Raw genomic sequence first — 7648 nt, 5'->3', positions numbered from 1 at the left:
TTAGAAAAGCCCACATAAGAATCAAATCCTCCTCAGAGGCTTGTGCTAAATTTGAAGACCGAGGAAGCAAAATTCTAACAATGAATAATGCATGATGCGATTATCAAAGTTAATGACCCGGCCAACAATCTACCGGTCATGTCAGCTTGATCATTGTAGACCATGCGACGAGCATCATGACTCGAATAATCGAATTTCCAGTCATCAACAATGGTGCCCTCAAAAGGTGCACCTTGACTGGGTAAATGAGTCAAAGAAAAGAAAAGTGACTGATCAATGACCATAGAAGTACCATGCACCTCAGACATAATAATACCATCCTGAATTTTCAAATTGCAGTAGAAGACCTTTACAAGTTCAGGATAATATGGCAATTTAAATGACATGAAATCAACAAGACCAGAATTCTGAAACACTTGATAGCAATCAAACGTTTCATCATTAAAGAACTCTACGTCTAGGTACTTAGGGTCTAAGATTATTCTAGAAGAAAACTGAGAAAGGTACCGTAGACGTTGATCATCGGATGAAAACAGTGTTGATGATCTTGGAGATGACAAAGAAGGAGGAATAGGTGCTGTGGGTGCTCCGGATGGGCCGTGACGGCGATGGGCAGCAGCGGTAGCGGTGGAGGATGATCCCTTTCTCTTCTTTGATGGCTCTGCCATTTGATGAAGTTTTTCTGGATTTTGATCGGTGGAAGTGAAAGAGGAGTGAAAAAGAGGAAGATTGGGCTTTACGGGACGTGATTTGGTGAAGAATTGAGTGAGAATCGAAGGTTTGAAGTTCTAGGTATGGAGGAAAACGTGGAGGAAGCTTTGGCTGCGCAGCAGCTCTGATTTCGTGAGTATTTATAGAAGATGACGCATTGTAATCGATTACAGGTATTGGTAATCGATTACAGGCCCAATAAGCCTTCTGGTAATCGATTACAGGATGTTGTAATCGATTACAGGCTGCCTGTTCATGTGTAATCGATTACACTGATTGGTAATCGATTACCAGAGCCTATCCTAGGCTAGTTTCTAAGAGAATATCTATATTTATGCTCAAATACATCCTATATGACTAATTTTCACTACTAATACACTAAATTCAAACATTCAATTACTATATACACAAGAAATCATAAATTCTATCATAAAAACAAGAATTCAAACAAGATCAAACAAAATAATCTACAATCAAAAGGTAAAAGTAAATCAACCAATCAATCAACCAATCAATTCCTATTTTTCTAAATCTCTTACATCTAAGAGACCTAATTCTCTTCTAATAGAGAAAAACACTTCCTTGGGGAGAGGTTTAGTGAAAATATCAGCAAGTTGATTCTTAGTATCAACAAATTCTAATACACAATCTCCCTTTAAGACATGATCTCTAAGAAAGTGGTGTCTAATCTCTATGTGTTTAGTTCTTGAATGTTGAACTGGGTTTTGGATAGATTTATGGCACTAGTATTATCACACTTAATAGGTATGCGATCAAGAATGATGCCATAGTCAGATAATTGTTGCTTCATCCATAAAATTTGTGCACAACAACTACCGGCAGAGATATACTCCGCTTCAGCAGTAGATAAAGCAACACTGTTTTGTTTCTTACTATGCCATGAGACAAGAGCCGATCCAATAAATTGACAAGTTCCACTTGTACTTTTTCTATCAGTTTTAGATCCGGCAAAATCAGAATCAGAATATCCTATTAAGTTACATGTTGAATTCTTAGGATACCATAATCCTATATTGATTGTTCCTAATAGATATCTCATGATTCTCTTTACTGCACTTAGATGTGATTGTTTGGGGTTGGATTGAAACCTAGCACACATGCATACACTAAACATAATGTCAGGTCTACTAGCAGATAAATAAAGAAGAGATCCGATCATACCTCGATATTGTTTTATGTCTATAGACTGACCAGATTCATCTTTATCTAAGTAACAATTAGTGCTCATCGGTGTAGACATGTGTTTTGCACTATCCATCCCAAATCTTTTGATCAATTCCTTGCAGTATTTGGATTGATTGATGAATATACCTTCTTGAGTTTGCTTGATTTGTAATCCCAGAAAGTACTTTAGTTCTCCCATCATTGACATTTCAAATTCACTTTGCATATCAAGGGAAAACTCCTTGCACAATGAATCATTAGTGGATCCAAAAATTATATCATCAACATATATTTGAACCAACAAAATATCATTATGCTTTCTCTTTATGAATAATGTGGTATCCACTTTACCTCTGGAGAATTCTTTTTCAAGAAGAAAATTACTTAATCGTTCATACCATGCCCTAGGGGCTTGTTTCAAACCATAAAGAGCCTTTTGTAATTTATAAACATGGTTTGGTTTATCAGAAATTTCAAAACCAGGGGGTTGTTCAACATATACCTCTTCTTGAATTAAGCCATTTAGAAAGGCACTCTTAACATCCATTTGATAAAGTTTAAAGTTCATTATGGATGCATATGCCAAAAGCATTCTAATGGCTTCTAATCTTGCAACAGGAGCATATGTTTCTTCATAGTCTATTCCCTCTTCTTGATTATACCCTTTTGCTACTAACCTGGCTTTATTTCTAATAATAATACCATGTTCATCTAGTTTATTTCTAAAAACCCATTTTGTTCCAATGACAGGATAATTTTCAGGTTTTTCTACTAATTTCCATACATTGTTTCTTTCAAATTGGTTTAGTTCTTCTTGCATGGCAATGATCCAATTATCATCTACTATGGCTTCTTTTATATTTTTAGGTTCAATCATAGATACAAAAGCCATATTATTGCATAAATCTTTAAGAGAATGTCTAGTTGTTACCCCTTTTGAGATATCACCAATTATGTTGTCGAGGGGATGATCTCTTGAAGTTTTCCATTCTCTTGGGAGTACATCATTGGATTTGCCTTCTTCTGGAGGATCTTCATTGTTTCCTTTGTCATTTCCTTTGGAATCTTGTTCATGAATGTTCATATGTTCTAAAGAATCTGCAATGTCATCTAGCATATTCTTTGTTGATAATATAGCATTAGATTCATCAAAGGTAACATGAATGGATTCCTCTATATTCATAGTTCTCTTATTATATATTCTATATGCTTTGCTTTGTAAAGAATATCCAAGAAAAATGCCTTCATCAGATTTTGCATCGAATTTTCCTAGATTATCTTTACCATTATTAAGTACAAAGCACTTGCAACCAAAAACATGTAGATGAGAAATATTAGGTTTTCTACCGTTAAATAACTCATATGGGGTTTTCTTTAAAATAGGTCTTATCAAGGCTCTATTCATGATGTAACATGCAGTATTGACAGCTTCAGCCCAAAAATACTTTGGAAGAGAAGTATCATTTAATAAAGTTCTTGCAATTTCTTCCAATGACCTATTTTTCCTCTCAACAACTCCATTTTGTTGAGGAGTTCTTGGTGCAGAAAAATTATGTTCAATACCATGTTCATCACAAAATAATTCAAAATCTTTATTTTCAAATTCACCCCCATGATCACTTCTAATGGATGCAATCTTGAGATTTTTCTTGTTTTGTATGACTTTAGCAAGTTTCCTAAATGCATGGAATGAATCACTTTTATGTGTAATAAATAATGTCCAAGTATATCTAGAGAAATCATCAACTATAACTAAGGCATAGTAATTTCCTCCAAAACTCATGGTTCTAGATGGACCAAATAGATCCATATGCAATAACTGTAATGGTCGAGTGGTTGAAACAACATTTTTAGATTTGAATGAGACTCTTGTTTGTTTGCCCTTTTGACATGCATCACATAATTTATCTTTTTCAAATTTCAATTTAGGCAAACCAACTACTAAATCTTTTGAAATTAATTTATTTAAGTGATCCATGTTTATGTGAGCAATTCTTTTATGCCATAACCATGGATCATCATCTTTACTAAGAAAGCAATGATTGTTTTCTTGTTTTATACTTAAGTCTATCATGTAAACATTATTGACTCTATGTCCTACATGCTTTATATTACTGTCATGCTTATGTTCTATAAGACATTTTTGAGAATCAAATGATACTAGATAGCCTTTGTCACATAGTTGACTAACGCTAAGCAGGCTATGCTTAAGACCTTCAACAAGTAGAACATTTTCAATGGAGTTTGAAGAATTTGTACCTATTTTACCCACTCCAAGAATTCTACCTTTGTTGTTGTCACCATATGTTACATGCCCGCTTTTCTTTGGAGATATGTGTGTAAAATTTGATGCATCTCCAGTCATATGTTTTGAGCATCCGCTATCTATGTACCACTTCTTTCTCAAAGATACCTGCATAATCAAGTTTTTGACTTAGGTACCCAAATTTTATTGGGTCCTTGCATGTTAGTATTAACTGAGGATCCTTTTGGGACCCATATCATTTTAATATTACTGTAATTTTTCTTGAAGTAGCAAGTTGATATGCCATGTCCTCTTCTTCCACAGTAAAAACAAGTGATAGAATTAGAATTACATTTTTGTGTGGAAGTGGAAAAGTTTTTATGAACCTTTTGTAGTTTTTCAGATTTATACCCTAGTCCATTTTTATTAGACACATATCTTTGTTTACTTAATATAACATCTAAATTATTTCTACTATATGAAAATTTTGCAAGTGAATTTTTTAACTCTTTAATTTCTTTTACATATTTATCACAACAACTACAAGAATCTGTTACTTTCTTGTCATTAATAGTGGAGATATTAACTTTTTCATTTGTTTTAGAGATTGAGACTTCATTTCTTAGAAGATCTAATTCTTTGTTTAATTTTGAAATTTCATTTTCTAAATTTGAAATTGTTTTCTTTGATGATGAAACTAATTTTGCAAGTTTAATTGATTCTTTATGCAAATCAGCAAATGCATCTTGCAATTCATCAAAAGAAATAGATAAGTTGTTTGAAGATGTTACCTCTTCATCACTTTCGTAACTTTTTGCCATAAGGCAAAGATTTATCTCTTCATTTTCAGAATCATCAGAGGATTCCAAATCATTTTCATCCCATGTGATGTATGCTTTCTTTAGTTTCTTCTCACTATGATTTTTCTTTTCAGATTTTTCCATCTTTTTCTTGAAGATGGGACAATCAATCCCCAGATGTCCAGGTTGATTGCATTCAAAGCATTTTAGAGTAGAGGATGAATTTTCTGTCCTTCTCTTTGATTTAAAATTTGGTCGCCTCTGATTTCCTCTTACTTTAAGAAATTTGTTGAATCTTTTTACAAAGAAACTTAGATCATCATCATCATCTGCATCATTATCCTGATCACTTTCTTCTTGAATTGAGGATGATGCTTTAAGAGCAATTCCTTTCTTTTTCTTGTCATTTTCTTCATTTTGGTGCAATCTCAATAGTTCCATCTCATGTTCCTGCAACTTACCAAATAAAGTGGCAAGAGACATGTTAGACAAATCTCTTGATTCAGAAATAGCCGTTACTTTGGGTTGCCATTCTCTACTTAAACATCTTAGCACCTTGTTTATAAGATCTTCATTTTGAAATTCTTTGCCTAAGGCTGCTAGATGATTTACTATATGTGTAAATCTCTTTTGCATACTTTGAATATTTTCATTTGTATTCATTCTAAATAATTCATACTCATGAGTTAGTGCATTTATCCTAGATCTTTTAACATCTGTAGTTCCTTCATGTGTTAATCGAAGAGTGTCCCACATTTCCTTAGCACTCTTACAATTTGAAACTCTGAAATATTCATCCATTCCTAGGGCAGATGTTATTATGTTTTTGGCTTTTAGGTTGTATTGTACTCGTTTTCTATCCTCTTCAGACCATCTATCTCTAGGTTTTTCTATGGTTATGCTTTCACTTGATGAACTACCATCTATTGAAACTCTTTCTACTGTGGTGGGTATATAAGGCCCTATTTCAATGGCTTCCCAGATATTTAGATCTATTGCCTCGATAAAAATTTGCATTCGGGTTTTCCAGTAGTGGTAACCCTCTCCATTAAAGATTGGAGGTCTATTGATAGAATTCCCTTCTGGAAATAAGGAATTTGCTGAGGCCATCTTTTTCTTGAAGCTTCTAAACTTTGTACAAGAATGAAGCTCTGATACCACTTGTTAGACAAGTGGCCTCAGATATCTTAAGAAGGGGGGGGTTGAATTAAGATATTCCAAACTTTTCTCCTAATTAACAATCTATCTTACTTTTTACTTAAGTTATGAATTCCCTTAATGACAATCTTCTTAAATATTAATTCAAATGAAGCAACTTGAATATAAATATAAAGCAATAATAAATAAAGGAGATTAAGGGAAGTGAAAATGCAAACTCAGTTTTATACTGGTTCGGCCACACCCTTGTGCCTACGTCCAGTCCCCAAGCAACCCGCTTGAGAGTTCCACTAACTTGTAAATTCCTTTTACAAGTTCTAAACACACAAGGACAACCCTTCCTTTGTGTTTAGAGATTCTTTACAACAAGAGACTCACAGTCTCTTAATCCCTTAGAGAATGAGAAGAAGAAGAGGAACAAATCTCTCTAGAAAGAGATGGATTTTACAGATTGAGCACTCAATTAATTCCTTAATGAATTGCAATTGAATTGGCCAAGGAATTCTTAAGAGGATAAAATGAAATTGCTTTTTGAGAGGATAAACACTTTGTTGTACTAAAAATCTCTGAGCAATTTCGTGTTTAAGTCACATATATATAGACCATTGGTGGTCATGAGTAAAGCCTTTGAAAAGTTGTGACTCTTGAAATTATTTTTCTGAAATTCCTGTCTGGTAATCGATTACAGTAATTGTGTAATCGATTACAGCTTTTAAAATTTGAATTAAAACGTTTACTAACTGCTGGTAATCGATTACAAAAATTGTGTAATCGATTACACAGTCTAAAATTTCGAATTCAAATTTTTATAGCTGTTATAAAACGTATTTGGCCACTGGTAATCGATTACATCCTCTGGTAATCGATTACCAGAGAGTAAAACCTTTGAAAAACACTTTTTATTTTAAATCACTTGGCCAAACCTTTGCTAATTCAATTAGGAATTCCCTTCCTAATATTCTAGTGATCATCTTGATGTTGTGACTTGTAATCTTGAAGTATTGTCTTGAATTTTAATCTTGAAAAGCTCATTTGCATCAATTGCAACACATCATCATGATCATCATCAAAACATCAAAGCCAATTGCATCTACACCCCTCACTTTAGCAAACCGACGGAGGGTCCGTGTCGCCTTCTTAAAAAACATACGTTGGGTGCCATGCTGCCCAAACGTTGTATCCAAGAAGGAAACAATTTCTCAGGCTCCCGTATTCGTAAATTGCATCTGTGTCATATGCATTTCTTCATGCATTCATCCATTCCACCCATGATAGATGTAGGAGTTTTGTTTCGCACTAGATTTTATTTCACTTTAGTAAAACATGAGATCAAGTCAAAAGCCTTCACTTAAAAAGAGGTTCTATCAAGTCAAAATCAAGAGCTTAGAGGTCACCAGTTTACGAAAGTGGGGGCAATTAATGGGTCAACTTCAACGGCAAGCCTTCCGCAAAGCCTATGGTAAGATTTGGGACCTAGCTAGGGTAGAAGTCTCCATGGAACCGATTGCATCCCTTTCCCAGTATTATGACCAGCCCCTAAGGTGCTTCA

The sequence above is a fragment of the Glycine soja genome, chromosome 18 (genome assembly GCF_004193775.1).
Source record: "Glycine soja cultivar W05 chromosome 18, ASM419377v2, whole genome shotgun sequence".
In the NCBI taxonomy this organism is placed as follows: domain Eukaryota; kingdom Viridiplantae; phylum Streptophyta; class Magnoliopsida; order Fabales; family Fabaceae; genus Glycine; species Glycine soja.
This window is presented reverse-complemented; position numbering follows the sequence as displayed.